This window comes from Magnolia sinica, chromosome 5, assembly GCF_029962835.1.
Source record: "Magnolia sinica isolate HGM2019 chromosome 5, MsV1, whole genome shotgun sequence".
In the NCBI taxonomy this organism is placed as follows: Eukaryota; Viridiplantae; Streptophyta; class Magnoliopsida; order Magnoliales; family Magnoliaceae; genus Magnolia; species Magnolia sinica.
In genome coordinates this window covers 49,907,068-49,922,810 of record NC_080577.1, presented here as the reverse complement: position 1 = coordinate 49,922,810, position 15,743 = coordinate 49,907,068, and the positions used below count along the sequence as shown (strand labels likewise).

The following is a 15,743-nucleotide window of genomic DNA, read 5'->3' as shown; positions in this document are numbered from 1 at the left end:
GCTCGATTGCTCCTGCATTGCTTTCGTTGGTTGTTTGATGATGTGAAGTATTAATTCTTTTAAATGTTTCTTTCTTTAATATGGTAGTTGAATCATTGCCACATAAATAACGTTTGAAATAAAATTTTCTCATATTAAGTACAAGGCGGGGTGCTTGATGCACCTCATTTCATCCTACCTCCACCCTAGGTTGGGGTAGAAGAGGTTGGTTTTCAAGCCATCACTTCAATTAACTAGATTTTGAGTGGTGTTTAGTCGTACGAGTTAACTCCTCAATCAATCCTTCTTCAGTCAAGAGATTTGTCACGGGCCCACTCATGAAACACTCGCCGCCCTCAATTAATCCTAAGAAGGGAAAAGAAAATCTAGAAAGAAGAGAGGGTAGGAAAGAAGTTACCAAATTGGTCCCTAAGTTAAAAACCCGCAAAAGAAAACAAAACAAGTCTTAAAAAGAAAGTTAGAAAATCCTTAAAAAGAAGGATAAAAGTAAACTAGAAAAGAAGAAAAAGAAGGTGGAAATTTCTAAAATAAATTAGGAAAGTCCTCTAGGAAGTAAGTTACTAAAAGAGATCTGAAAAATAGAAAGTAGAGAAGGATCTTCTTGAATTAGAAATTTCTATCTTAAAAGCCTACAAAATAGGAAAGTTAGTTTCTTAACACTTAGAAAATTTCCAAAAATAAATTATATTCTAAAAGAGTTAGAATTAGAAATATCTAAACATAAAATTAGAAAGTTTCTAAAAATAAAATAAAGGAAAGATGAGTTAGTTTCTAAAATTAGAAAGAATTTCTAAAAGGAAAATAACTAACCTAGTTTTTAAAAACAAAAGAGGAAAGTTTCTAAAAATAAACTATCCGATAGTCAATGGGTGAGTCCAACTCAGGTGGTTCCTAAGCAAAAACTTGTTCACTCCCCAAGTATAGGGTTGTGATGTAGTAATAAACTCGGTGAGACCGAGGTCGAATCCCAAGGGACTGATACTTGTACGTAATCTGAAACTAGGTAGAAATAGAACTAGCCTAAGATGAAATCTAAATCAAATATAAATTGATGAATAATGGTGAGAGATTAATGTAAAACTTAAGAGAAATCAGAGATAAGAAACTAGGGATTCAGAGGATCCACTTGTAGAGATCAGGGAGATCTTATGCCTGTTTCAAGAACTTAACTGGACTTAGAGTCTCATCTTCATCCAGTTGAAGGGTGTAACCATAAAAATCAACTGAACTTCCTTTGATATAGTTTCCAAGAGATGAAAAGTATCTGAATTAGAATGGATTCCATCACCAAACCATGCCCAAGAGACAAAGTAAACAACAGAATTAAACTAATTACCAACCAATCAATAATGTATGAAGGTTAGGAAGGGTACCGTCATCTGACCATGCCCAGGAGATGATGGTGAACAACAGGGCTTCCTGACGTCATAAACATAATAGGAAAGGAACATGCTCAAAGCTATCACAGACCCATTGTAATTTTAGTCACAACAGACCATTAAAAACTAAAAACATTCCTATTAATTAACTAAAATCCACATCAGTTCAGCATAAACAAAAAGGCACAAGCACAGAGTCTCCCATCATGCTACAAGCTTCACCTCATAGCCCTAGCTAAGAGGTTTAGCCTGACATGATGAGGCTAGAACACATGAGAAAAAAATAAAATAAAATAAAATAAAATAAACTCTAAAAGAACCACTCTCCCTGTCTCTGACTTCCAGCTCTGGCACTCATCCCGTCTTGGATTCCCTCCCCCCTTTTTCCTCCTCTTTTCTCCTCCTTTTATAACATCAAGGAGATGTTAGGTCGGTTACTGACCTTCTTTACGCAATACACTTCGCAAAAGAACCGGACGCGTAATCTCTGTTTTACGTAGCAAAAACGCAAAACGGCTTGCATTTGATTTGGATTCGAGATGAAGGATCTTACAGTCCACGAGATCTGACCACACAGGGAGGGTAAAAATCCTCCTCTCCACCTTTTGGACAGCCTTGATCATCATCTTGGCCCCCTGTTTGGTGGCCCATCATGCCGGATCGTCCGACTTTCATGGACGTGCGTAGGCTGCGAAACTCGATTTGCGCTGATGCTTGGTGGGGCCCATGATCGGAGTCTAAGGAGAAATCCACTCCGTCCATTAGATGAGGCTAGAGATTCTAGTCGAAAATGTATATTTTTGGTCATCCGTTGTGCGGCACACTGGATCTTTTATCTGCGATCCATCTTGCGTTTGAACTGTTGAAATCCGATCCTCGCTATCTCTTAGAATTTTGTCACCTAGGTCTTGCTCAGATGGACCATGGGATTCTAATGGATGGTTCGGATCGGACCATTGAGTTAAGATGGTGGCCCACAAGGATCACCTGCAACTCCCTGTTGCGAACAGAGAAAATGAAGATTTCCATTTTTAGAAATAAGGTCGGTCAAAACCGACTTTGACCCCTTTGGTTGGTCCGGTGCACAGCGGGTGTACACTTGCTGTGCACACCCGCCACGTGAAGTGGGGTCTACCTTGATGTTTGTGGGAAATTTGATCCGCTCGTCCCTTTTCTCATCTCATTTAATGGATAGAGCCCAAGTTTGAAGCATATCTGAATATCAGGTGGGCCTCAGATCAGTAATTCATGGGCTGATCTGACCATTGGACCACTTCCATAAGGATCCAACTACTGAAATTTGACGTGTACGGTTTATTTAGGGTCTTCAGGCCATATATGAAGTTTCGAGTCGATCAGATGGTGGGAACATTGTGATCTTGCATTCTGGACATTTTTCAGACCTGTTTGAAGTGAGTGGCTGAAATTTCTCTGATCTCTAGTGTGTAAATCCTCAATCCTAGTCCCATGGAGTCCCTTCCAATGCTTTGGTGATGCCAGAGCGTCAAATGCATACCTTTAGCATCTTTTCAATCCATGCTCATCAATTCTCCTTGCATCACAAACACGATTAAAATAGCCCATTAAAACAGTATCATGTTCGTAATTCAGGTAATAATTGGGGTCTAATATGCAATATTTGACCCTCAGCACAACCCTCAACCAGCATTTTGCTAGTCCCGAGCAAAGTATGCGAAAAATAAATTGAGAATTACAGGACAATTTCTATAAACTCGAGTGATTTTTTAAAACAATCAAGAACTAGAAGTCTAAGATTCATGAATGTTAGGCATTATTTTCTCCTAGTCTCAAGCACATGGTAAACTTCATAGTCACATTCAAAGTATTAATCCATCAATCAGAGAAATTCTAAACATTGAGTTACATGGGCGTATAGTGTAATCTCGGCTTATCATCATTAAAATTCACTTCTCTATTTCAGGATATCATTGGTAACCACAAGAGAATTCATGATAACCAAAACCTAAACCAAAACTTGATTCATTCTTCCAGCTTTTGATGATTTTCACACTATGTCAACTTTTTAAGAGTAAAGCCAAGGAGGGGAATCGAATCTGCACCTATAGGGAGCAAACCTATGGTGAAGACCGTACACCCAACCTTTCCAAATATCAACCTTGGGGAATCAAATCCGCACCTATAGGGAGCAAACCTATGGTGACAACCATTTACCCAATCCTTTCAATTTCTCAGGTTGGTTCCTTTCAAGCTTAGTGATCACCAAGTTAATCCTTTAATATTGAACTGAAACCTTAATGTGTAAGCGAGATGTGGCATGTGAAATTATGACTCAATCAATGTTTAAAACTTCTAATCATGGATTAATAGTTCGAACTTAACTGTGAAGTTTAACAGATACTGAATCCAAGAGTCATAAATTACTAACATCATGTATCTTATAAGTCTGAATTCGAGATAGGTGTCCAAATCACTTCGAATTCATGCAAAATTCCAGAAAAATTAAAAATTTTCACAATTTCTACTCATGACTAAGAAAACACTGATTAGGACACCTAATCTCCCATCCCCAACCTAAAATCTACATTATCCTCAATGTAAAAGATATGCTCACAATGTACATGAGACAATGAAAGTGAATGAGAAGTGATGGAAAGATTGTACCTGGACGAGGGATTCAAGAAGCTTTTATACAAAGATCTCAGCATGAAAGCAAGTCAGCACAAGAGAGAAACCAACAAAAGCAACTATCCTAAGACAATGTAAAAAGCAAATTGACCTAGAACAACATAAAGCAAACTACCCTAGTCCTATGAAAACAGGAAACCTACCTATACCTCCATCAGACTAGGAGATCAATCCTGGTAAACAGGATCAGTCAGAGGCATGGACATGTCCTCTGCGTCGAATTTCTTAACAAATGGCTTTAATCGATGACCATTTACTTTAAACTCCTTGCCATTGTCGGGATCTCTTATCTCGACGACCCCATGAGGATACGCAGTGACCACAATGTAAGGGCCAGTCCAACGAGATTGAAGCTTACCTAGAAAGAGATGTAATCGAGAATTATACAAAAGGACTTTCTGACCAGGTGTGAATGATTTTCGTAGAATACATTGGTCATGAAACGCCTTCATTCTATCCTTGTAAATTCTCGAGTTCTTGTATGCGTCGTTCCGGATTTCTTCGAGTTCATTCAACTGAAGTTTGCATAGCGAGCCAGCATTGTCCAGGTTGAAATTCAATTTTTTGATTGCCCAGTAGGCTCTATGTTCCAACTCCACAGGCAAGTGGCAAGCCTCCTGTAGACAAGTCTAAAGGGAGACATTCCAATAGGGGTTTTAAACGCAGTACGGTAAGCCCATAAGGCATCGGTCAATCGGATTGACCAATCCTTACGGTCAGGTTTAACCGTTTTCTCCAAAATGTGTTTGATCTCCCTATTAGAAATCTTAACTTGCCCACTTGTCTGTGGGTGATATGGGGTGCTCACCTTATGAGAGATACCGTATTTCTTCATTAAACTCTCGAATGGCCTATTACAAAGGTGTGAGCCCCTATCACTAATGATAGCTCGAGGTGTTCCGAATCAAGAAAGGATGTTCTCTTTTAGGAATTTAATGACCGTGCGATGGTCATTATTCCGACACGGAATCGCTTCAACCCATTTAGTGACATAGTCTACAACGAGCAAAATATATAGATTTTCAAAAGATTGGGGGAATGGTCCCATGAAATCAATGCCCCAGCAATTAAATGCCTCGATGATAAGAATGAGATTCAAGGGCATCATATTTTGATGGGACAACGCTCCCAATTTCTAACAACGCTCACAAGCTTTGCAAAACTCACAAGTGTCCCTGAACATAGTGGGCCAGTAAAAGTCACACTACAAAATCTTGGCTGTGGTCTTTTTGGCAGAAAAGTGATCACCACAGGCCTGTGAGTGACAAAAGGAGATGATACTCTGATGCTCATCGTCTGGCACACATCTCCTCCGAATTTGGTCTGGGCAATATTTAAATAAATATGGATCGTCCCAGAAAAAGTTGCATACCTTGGTAAAAAATTTCTTCTTATCTTGTGCAGTCCAATGTGTCGGTATGGAACCTGTGGCAAGATAATTAACAATATCAGCGAACCAAGGTGAATGGGAGACTCTGAACAATTGTTTATCAGGGAACATATCATTGATATGTGTCATTTCAAGGGAATCAGAGGGATTAAGGTGAGAAAGATGGTCAGCCACTACGTTCTCTACTCCCTTTTTATCTTTTATTTTTAGGTTAAATTCCTGGAGTAGGAGGATCCATCATATCAAACGGGGCTTAGCATCATTCTTAAACAGAAGATACTTGAGCACCGCGTGATCAGTGTAATTAATGATCTTGGATCCAATCAAGTAGGACCGAAATTTGTCCAAAGCGAACACTACGGCCAAGAGTTCCTTTTCCGTAGTTGAGTAGTTCACTTGGGCATGATTTAGAGTCTTACTTGCAAAATGAATAACGTAGGGTTTCTTATCTTTTCGCTGGTCTAAAACCGCCCCAAGAGTATAATCAGACGCGTCGCACATAAGTTCAAAAGGAATGCCCCAGTCGGGTGGTTGTATGATGGGTGCACTAGTCAACATGCCCTTAAGCTTAGTGAAAGCTTCCTGACATGGCTCAGTCCACTCGTATGGTGCATCCTTTTGAAGTAGATTACATAAAGGACGAGAGATGAGACTAAAGTCCTTTATGAATCTTCTGTAAAACCCAGCGTGTCCTAAGAAGGATCACACGTCCCGTATGTTCTTGGGTGGAGGTAGGTTAGAGATAGGAACAATTTTTTCCTTATCCACTTCGATTCCTTTGGATGAGATAATATGTTCAAGAACAATTCCCTTATGAACCATGAAATGACACTTCTCCCAATTAAGTACCAAGTTCTTTTCTTCACATCTTTTCAGCACACATTTAAGACTCTCTAAGCACTCGCTGAACGATGAACCGAAAACAGAGAAATTGTCCATGAAGACCTCTAGATATTTCCCCACCATGTCAGAAAAGATACTCATCATACATCGCTGAAAGGTGGCAGGGGCATTACATAATCTGAATGGCATCCTTCTATAGGCAAAGGTGCCGTAGGGACATGTAAATGTGGTCTTTTCCTGGTCCTCAGGGGTGATTTCAATCTGATTGTAGCTCGAATACCCATCAAGGAAACAGTAATAGGAATGACTAGCTAGCCTTTCCAAGATTTGATCAATGAAGGGCAAAGGAGAGTGGTCTTTCCTCGTGACGGTATTCAACTTTCTATAGTCAATGCACATTCTCCAACCAGTAGTAACTCTAGTTGGCACGAGTCATTATTGGCATTGGCTACGATGGTGATCCTGGACTTCTTAGGAACTACCTGAGTTGGACTCACCCATTGACTATCGGATATGGGGTATATGATACCCACATCTAATAGTTTAAGAACCTCGGCCTTAACCACTTCCCTCATGTTCGGATTTAGCTTACATTGTGATTGCTGGGCGGTCTTCGCATTATCCTCAAGATATATGCGGTGAGTACAAATGGAGGGGTTGATTTCCTTGAGGTCCGCTATCGTCCATCTAAGGGCTCCCTTATTCTCAATGAGAGTAGATATAAGCATAATCTCTTGTTCTTTCTCCAGGTGGGCAGAGATCACTACTGGGTATGTCTCATCTTGACTTAAATAGACATATTTCAAATCAGAGGGCAAAGATTTTAGGTCAAACTTCGGTGGCTTGAGGTTAGATGGTAGAGGCACTACATCAGTTTGGGACAACTCTTCAAATTATGCCCTCCACCGGTTAACTTCAAGTACCGGTGCAGTATCAAGCAAGGCACACATCTCCCTAATCATGTCATCATCAAAATCATGGGAGTGGGCTAGACACGTCTCTAGAGAGTCAGAGGATAAGGTCAGAGGTGTCGTATCTTCCACGAAAGAGTCAATCATGTTAATGTCATGGAAGTCGTCATCATCCTCTAAGTTTCTGCCGTTATTGAAAAAGATGTTTGACTCCAATGTCATATTTCCAAAAGACATAGTCATGACACCATTCCTGCAATTGATAATTGTGTTTGAAGTGGCAAGGAATGGGCGACCAAGAATAACAAGAATCTGAGTGTTCATGTTATGATGGGTTCGGTGTCCAGGATGATAAAATCTACAGGGCAGTAAAATCTATCAACTTGGACCAGCACATACTCAACTATCCCTCTTCGAACACGAACAGAGCGATCAACAAGTTGTAGTGTGGTTAGGGCGGGTTTTAATTCACCTAAACCTAACTGTTTGTATATCTAGTAGGGAATCAGATTGACGCTCGCTCCTAAGTCAAGAAGTGAATGATTAATTCGGTGGTCCCCGATTACACATGATATGGTTGGGCTACCGGGATCTTTGAATTTCTGTGGCACGTCTTGCTTTAGGATGACACTCACTTTCTCGGTCAAGAAGATCTTCTTTTGAATACTCTGTCGTCATTTGGTCGTGCATAAGTCTTTCAGGAATTTGGCATATGAAGGTATCTGTTTTACGACATCAAGTAGAGGAATGTTGACTTTCACTTGTTTCAACACCTCTAGGATATCCTGAGAGTTAGAGAGAAATTTTGGTGAGACCAACCGTTGGGGAAATGGAGCAACTGGCTTTTCTAGAAGTTCCAGTTTTAATTTTTGTGGAGCCTCACTAGATCCATCATTGTTGTCCTCTTCTGGTTCTTGAAGCTTTTCGGGCCTAACCGGAAGGGTTTTATCAATAATCTTCCCACTCCTAAGAGTGGTGATGGATTTAGCATGCTCCATTTGATTTGAAGAGCTGGGATTACTTATCTAGTAATGTGGTTTAGGATTAGGGAGCGGTTGTACAGGAAGCATCCCCTTTTCTATAACCGTCATACATGAATCCATCTTTTGCATAAAATCTCACATTGCCTGGGTCAGCTCTTGCATGGAATTTTGAATCGGTTCTTCTTGAGGTTTTCCCTGATTTGGATTTTGATTGAAGAAACTTTGAGGGGTAGCAGTTTGTCCATTTCTTCAACTAAAGTTTGGATGATTTTTCCAACCAGGATTGTACGTATTAGAGGTCAGTCTATTGAAAGGTCTTTGATAAGTATTTACGGCATCGTATTGTTCATTCAACACTTCTCGAAAGGCAGGTATCGTAGGACAGTTTTCAGTTGTATGAATATTGCAATCACTGATGCCGCAAACACTTTCATTAACCTTATCCTTCTTTCCTTCCATGGCCTCAACTTTCCTTATGAGCGTAGTCACTTTATACTTGAGATCATCCTCTTCTTTCAAGAGATACAATCCACCTTTCTCCTTAGATTGAGTCGACCTAGACGTGGTGTTTGATTTTGGGTAATAATCTCATGATTGTGTTTTTTCAGCAAGACTATTGAGGTAATCCCATACCTCGTCGACATTTTTATTAATGAATTCTCCATTACACATTGTCTCGACCATTTGGTGCATGGAAGATGTCAGTCTATCGTAGAAAAAATTTGTAATGCGCCACATTTCAAAGCCGTGTTGTGGGCATGAACTAACCAAATCCTTGAACCTTTCCCAACATTGGTAAAATATTTCATCCTCCTTTTGGGTGAAGTTCATGATTGCTTTTTTAAGGGTAATTGTTTTATGATGTGGAAAAAATTTCTTTATAAATTCCCTTTGCATATCATTCCATGTGTCAATAGATCTAGGACGCAGTGAATGTAACCACGTCTTAGCCTTCTCCTTTAAGGAAAAAGGAAAGAGTCTCAGCCTGACTGTGTCCTCAGACACATTTTGAAAATATAAAGTGGCTATGATCTCATCAAACTCTTTTAAATGTAGATATATTTCTTCAAATTCAAGCCCATGGAACTTAGGAAGGAGTTGGATAACCCCTGGCTTGATGTCCATATGTCCTGTATTTTCAGGAAAAATCATGCATGAGGGCGTACTCACCCTTGCTGGTTGTAAATAATCTCATAAAGTACAAGGCGGGGGTGCTTGATGCACCTCATTCTCATCCTAAATGTCCTCCACCCTAGGTTGGGGTAGAAGAGGTTGGTTTTCAGCCATCACTTCAATTAACTCAGGAGATTTTGAGTGGTGTTTAGTCCTGCGATGGATAGTTAACTCCTCAATCAATCCTTCTTCAGTCAAGAGACGTCGAGTGTTGTCACGGGCCCACTTGGACATGAAACACTCGCCGCCCTCAATCAAATTCGGAATCTAATCCTAAGAAGGGAAAAGAAAATCTAGAAAGAAAGAGAGGGAAGGAAAGAAGTTACCAAATTGGAGTCCCTAAGTTAAAAACCTGCAAAAGAAAACAAAACAAGTCAGATTCTAAAAAGAAAGTTAGAAAATCCTTAAAAAGAAGGATAAAAGTAAACTAGTTTCTAAAAGAAGAAATTCCTAAAGAAAGTGGAAATTTCTAAAATAAATTAGGAAAGTCCTAAACTAGGAAGTAAGTTACTAAAAGAGATCTGAAAAATAGAAAGTAGAGAAGGATCTTACTGAATTAGAAATTTCTATCTTAAAAGCCTACAAAATAGGAAAGTTAGTTTCTTAAACAAAAAGTCTACAAGTAGAAAATTTCCAAAAATAAATTAGGAAACAAAGTTAGATTCTAAAAGAGTTAGAATTAGAAAGTTTCTAAAATAGAAAATCCAAACATAAAATTAGAAAGTTTCTAAAAATAAAATAAAGGAAAGATGAGTTAGTTTCTAAAATTAGAAAGAATTTCTAAAAAGGGAAATAACTAACCTAGTTTCTAAAAACAAAAGAGAAAAGTTTCTAAAAATAAACTATTTCCTAAAAATATAAAAATACTAGAATTAGAAAATTTCTAAAACTCAAACCCTAATTCTAAAAATAGAAAAGTAAAGGAATTAGAAAAGGATTTCCAATTTAGAAGTTTATGTCAGGATCCTACAAAACAGGAAAACAAGTTAGTTCTATAAATCAAATAGAAATAAAAATCTAAAACTAAAGTTTGTAAAATCCTAATCTTAAACTAATTCTAAAACTAGTTAATCTCAGAAAAACGTAACCGTCAATCCCCGGCAACGGTGCCAAAAACTTGTTCACTCCCCAAGTATAGGGTTGTGATGTAGCAATAAACTCGGTGAGACTAAGGTTGAATCCCGAGGGACTGATAACTGTATATAATATGAAACTAGGTAGAAATAGAACTAGCCTAAGATGAAATCTAAATCAAATATAAATTGATGAATAATGGTGAGAGATTAATGTAAAATTTAAGAGAAATCAGAGATAAGAAATTAGGGATTTAGAGGATCCACTTGTAGAGATCAGGGAGATCTTATGCCTGTTTCAAGAACTCAACTGGACTTAGAGTCTCATCTTCATCCAGTTGAAGGGTGTAACCATAACAATCAACTGAACTTCCTTTGATATAGTTTTCAAGAGATGAAAGGTATATAAATTAGAATGGATTCCATCACCAAACCATGCCCAGGAGAAAAAAGTAAACAACAGAATTAAACTAATTACCAACCAATCAATAATGTATGAAGGTTAGGAAGGGTACCGTCATCTGACCATGCCCAGGAGACGATGGTGAACAACAGGGCTTCCTGACGTCATAAACATAAAAGGAAAGGAACATGCTCAAAGCTATCACAGACCCATTGTAATTTTAGTCACAACAGACCATTAAAAACTAAAAACATTCCCATTAATTAACTAAAATCCACATCAGTTTAGCATAAACAAAAAGGCACAAGCACAGAGTCTCCCATCATGCTACAAGCTTCACCTCGTAGCCCTAGCTAAGAGGTTTATCCTGACATGATGAGGCTAGAACACATGAGAAAAAAATAAAATAAAATAAAATAAAAAAACTCTAAAAGAACCACTCTCCCTGTCTCCGACTTCCAGCTCTGGCTCTCGTCCCGTCTTGGATTCCCCCCCTGTTTTCCTCCTCTTTTCTCCTCCTTTTATAACATCAAGGAGATGCTAGGTCGGTCACTGACCTTCTCTACGTAATACACTTCGCAAAAGAACAGGACGCGCAATCTCTGTTTTACGTAGCAAAAATGTAAAACGGCTTGCGTTTGATTTGGATTCGAGATGAAGGATCTTACGGTCCACGAGATCTGACCACACAGGGAGGGTAAAAATCCTCCTCTCCACCTTTTGGACAGCTTGGATCATCATTTTGGCCCCCTGTTTGGTGGCCCATCATGTCGGATCGTCCGGCTTTCACGGACATGCGCAGGCTACGAAACTCGATTTGCACTGATGCTTGGTGGGGCCCATGATCAGAGTTTAAGGAGAAATCCACTCCGTCCATTAGATGAGGCTAGAGATTCTGGTTGAAAATGTATATTTTTGATCGTCCGTTGATGCGGCACACTGGATCTTTTATCTACCATCCATCTTGCGTTTGAACTGTTGAAATCCGTTCCTCGCTATCTCTTGGAATTTTGTCACCTATGTCTTGCTTAGATGGACCGTGGGATTCTATTGGATGGTCCGGATCAGACCATTGAGTTAAGATGGTGGCCCACAAGGATCACTCGCAACTCCCTGTTGCGAACAGAGAAAACGAAGATTTCCGTTTTTAGAAATAAGGTCGGTCAAAACCGACTTTGACCCCTTTGGTTGGTCCGGTGCATAGCGGGTGTACACTCGCTGTGCACACCCGCCATGTGAAGTGGGGTCTACCTTGATGTTTGTGGGAAATCTGATCCGCTCGTCCCTTTTCTCATCTCATTTAATGGATAGAGCCCAAGTTTGAGGCATATCTGAATATCAGGTGGGCCTCAAATCAGTAATTCATGGGCTGATCTGACCATTGGACCACTTCCATAAGGATCCAACTACTGAAATTTGACGTGTACGGTTTATTTAGGGTCTTCAGGCCATATATGAAGTTTCGAGTCGATCAGATGGTGGGAACATTGTGATCTTGCATTCTGGATATTTTTCAGGCCTGTTTGAAGTGAGTGGCTGGAATTTCTCTGATCTCTGGTGTGTAAATCCTCAATCCTAGTCCCATGGAGTCCCGTCCAATGCCTTGGTGATGCCAGAGCGTCAAATGCATACTTTTAGCATCCTTTTCAATCCATGCTCATCAATTCTCCTTGCATCACAAACACGATTAAAATAGCCCATTAAAACAGTATCATGTTCGTAATTCAGGTAATAACTGGGGTCTAATATACAATATTTGACCCTCAACAACATTCTCCCACGATCTCGAAAATGAATCGACACCTCAGCCATTTGTTTTGGGTTCCCAACCGTTACACCTTATCCAATGTGCGCATTAACTACTCATCCCTAAGTCTATAAAAGCACTACTTTAGATTTATAGCATGCCACGAATAGGAAGTTCTAATAGAAACACACCTCGACACCCTGAATTCTTCTTTTCTCTTCTCTCAATCCTTATAGATTCTGAAGGAAATATTCGAAGAGGGGATTGATTCCTTCTCCCGTTCTTCTTTTCTCCATGATCCATATTCCTTCCTTAGGGACATGACTGTGGCGTCCGAGACTAATAAACCTTCACAAGAGATCCTAAAGATTATCTCGAAACTCCAACTGCTCGAAGAGGTATATGCTAAGGCCGACTCTGAGGTCGACCAATGCATCGTTCCATTGTGTAGTCATCGGTCCTTCGTGTTGAGTCTGCGGCTCTCTCGGTCCATTATGAAGCAACTTGGAAAAATCAACTACGTTAGACCCGTGAACATCGCTTCAATAAAGAGATGTTACAGTCCATGGAGGTTGTACTTGACAACCTCTTCACTGAACTCCACGAGGCCCAGCGGCTCTACCCGGACCGTGATTAGCCCGACAATCAGGACCTAACTGTCTTCATCGAGTCTTAGATAGAACTCTATCAGGCTCGCATGGAGTCCAGCTAGGTTGAAAGATCGATGACTGATTTGGAGTGTGCTGTCTTCGATCATCGTCAAGGTAGTCAATCGCCTTTTTGACAAACTCATGACCTAGTAGCTGTCGTGGAGAGAGAGGGACAAACAGGCTATGAAAGCGAAGGAATCGGATGCCAAGAGATTTGAAAAGCTCAAATCAGCCCACTTATAGTTTGGCCGATCGACTGGGACTATCTTCTCTTTTCTTTTTCTTTTTTTGTAATCGACCGGCCTCTATTCTAGGGCCTTTATTAAAGAAACTATTTATTCTTCTCTTTTTTTCTTGTTAACTCTTCTCAATCTGTTCATTGAGAACTTCCCATAATGAGGGAAAATGGGGTTTTCGAACTCGGCCGTTTATTGGAGACTTCGCGGTCTTTCCATTTATATCCCTCAGAAAATAGGTTCCCCTTTTAAGGACTTGAATGACAATGTATGGTCCATCCCATGTGGGCGACCATTTCTTGCCGAGAGATTGGTCCTGCTGACTGATCGGCAATATCATTTTCCATACCATATCTCCCACCCCAAAGGATTTCCTTTTCACCATTTTATCATATGCTCAAGCAACGACTACCTTATAGGTGACAATTGAGTCAAGGGCTTTCATTTGAGCTTCATCCAGCCCTTCAAACTTGGCCAACATTGCTTCTGTGAATTTAGGAGGGGGTAACCTATCTTGATAAGTGGTCTATAATGATGGTACAGTAACCTCTAAAGGTACCATCTCATCGTGTCCATAAGTCAGCATGGATGGACTCACCCTAGTACTCATACAAGGTGAATTTTTATAGGCCTAGAGAGCCTTTGACAACTTATTATGCCATTCCCAGGAATTTTCTTCAACAATTTTCCTCATAATGTTTTTTATTACTTTATTGCTAGCTTCGGCCTGTCTGTTAGCCTAGCATAATATGGTGTCGAATGTAAAGTTTTGATTACATATTTGTCGGCCATTGCTCGTACTTCCTTGGCTGAGAATACCTCACCTTGATCAATCGTGATGGATTCTGGGATTCCAAATCTATGAATAATTCTATTTTTGGTGAATTCAATGATTTCTCAGTGACCAACCCCCTTCATGGGCTTTGCCTCTACCCACTTAGTGAAGTAATCAGTCATAACGATAATAAATGAGTCCATCCACGATGAGGGGTGGGTGGATCTAGCCTATTAAATCGATCACCCATCCTCTGAATGGCCAAGGTTTTATTATAGAATGTATTTCTGTGGCAGGTACATGTTGGATCAACTCATTTTTCTGACAAGCTTCACAACCCTTAGCATATCGAATGTAATTGGCCATCATTGTCGGCTAAAAGTATCCATAACATCTGAGCGTGAGCCTCATCTTCCTTCTAGTTTAATGAGCTCCACATATCCCTTCACGAACTTCTCCCATAGCTAACATGACCTCTTTCTTAGACGTGCATTGGAGTAAGACTCCATCGGTCCCTGTGTGATACAATTCGATGTCGATCATGACGTAATTAGCGCCTGAACTCCTCATGTTTCTATCAATTTTGGTATGCGACCTTTGTAGATAACCCATAAAGGGAGCCCTCTGGTCTTCTACTTCTACCTCTATCTGGCATACCTCTATGACATTCCCTCTCTCAAAGACAAAAGGGCAAGGATCTTCTATGGACGTTCGCTTGACTGATCCTCTTAAAGCGTCGAGCCCTGCACCAAGCTGTATCATTTCATTGGTGTTCGTGTTGTGCTCTCTGGTGACATGCGTCAACTCTGCTTTTTCAAACAAATCTAGCATTTGGGTTGCTAGGGCATAGTACGGCAACAAAGTAGTGCTAGTATATTTAAACAACCCTGCCATTTAATTAATCACCAGTTGTGAATCCTTTATTACAATCACAATCCTTGCGCCTAATTCTAATAGTAACTCTAAACTAATTATCACGACCTCATCTCGACCTGGTTATTAGCACATGTGAATTCCAATTGGAATGCGAATTCCTATCGATTTCCATTAGGGGTGATCAAGATTACTCTAGCACCCGATGCACGTGTGTTCTTGGCCCATCGAAGATCAGTTTTCATGGTGTTAATCGTATACAATATAAATCTAAGATGTCTAAGGGAATATGCTCTCCATATCAGAGGGGTGGTCAGCTAAAAAATTGGCTATAGCCCAACCTTTTACTATCTTTTGTGGAACATAATGGAGATCAAACTCAAATAAAGCAAGTACCCATTTCCCAATTCGGTCATTCAAAATCAACCGATTCAACATATATTTTACTAAATTAGTCACCATTATTACATTTACTACTTTAACGAACAAATAATGCCTTAGTTTAGTGGATGAGAAGTATAAAGAAAAACACAATTTCTCTATAGCGAAGTACTGTCTTCTGGCATCGAGTAACGTTCAACTCAAGTAGTAGATAGTGTGTTCCTTCCTCATATCATCATCCTATGCTAAGAGGGCTTCG

At 39.9% G+C, this 15,743-nt stretch overlaps 1 non-coding gene across 1 annotated transcript; it reads left to right on the top strand.

The window, feature by feature from the left end:
• Positions 1 to 8,915: 8,915 nt before the first annotated feature.
• Positions 8,916 to 9,022, top strand: LOC131247623 (small nucleolar RNA R71). Its single transcript, XR_009171899.1, has one exon. It is a non-coding gene; the product is annotated as a small nucleolar RNA R71 (small nucleolar RNA).
• The last annotated feature ends 6,721 nt before the right edge of the window (positions 9,023 to 15,743 follow it).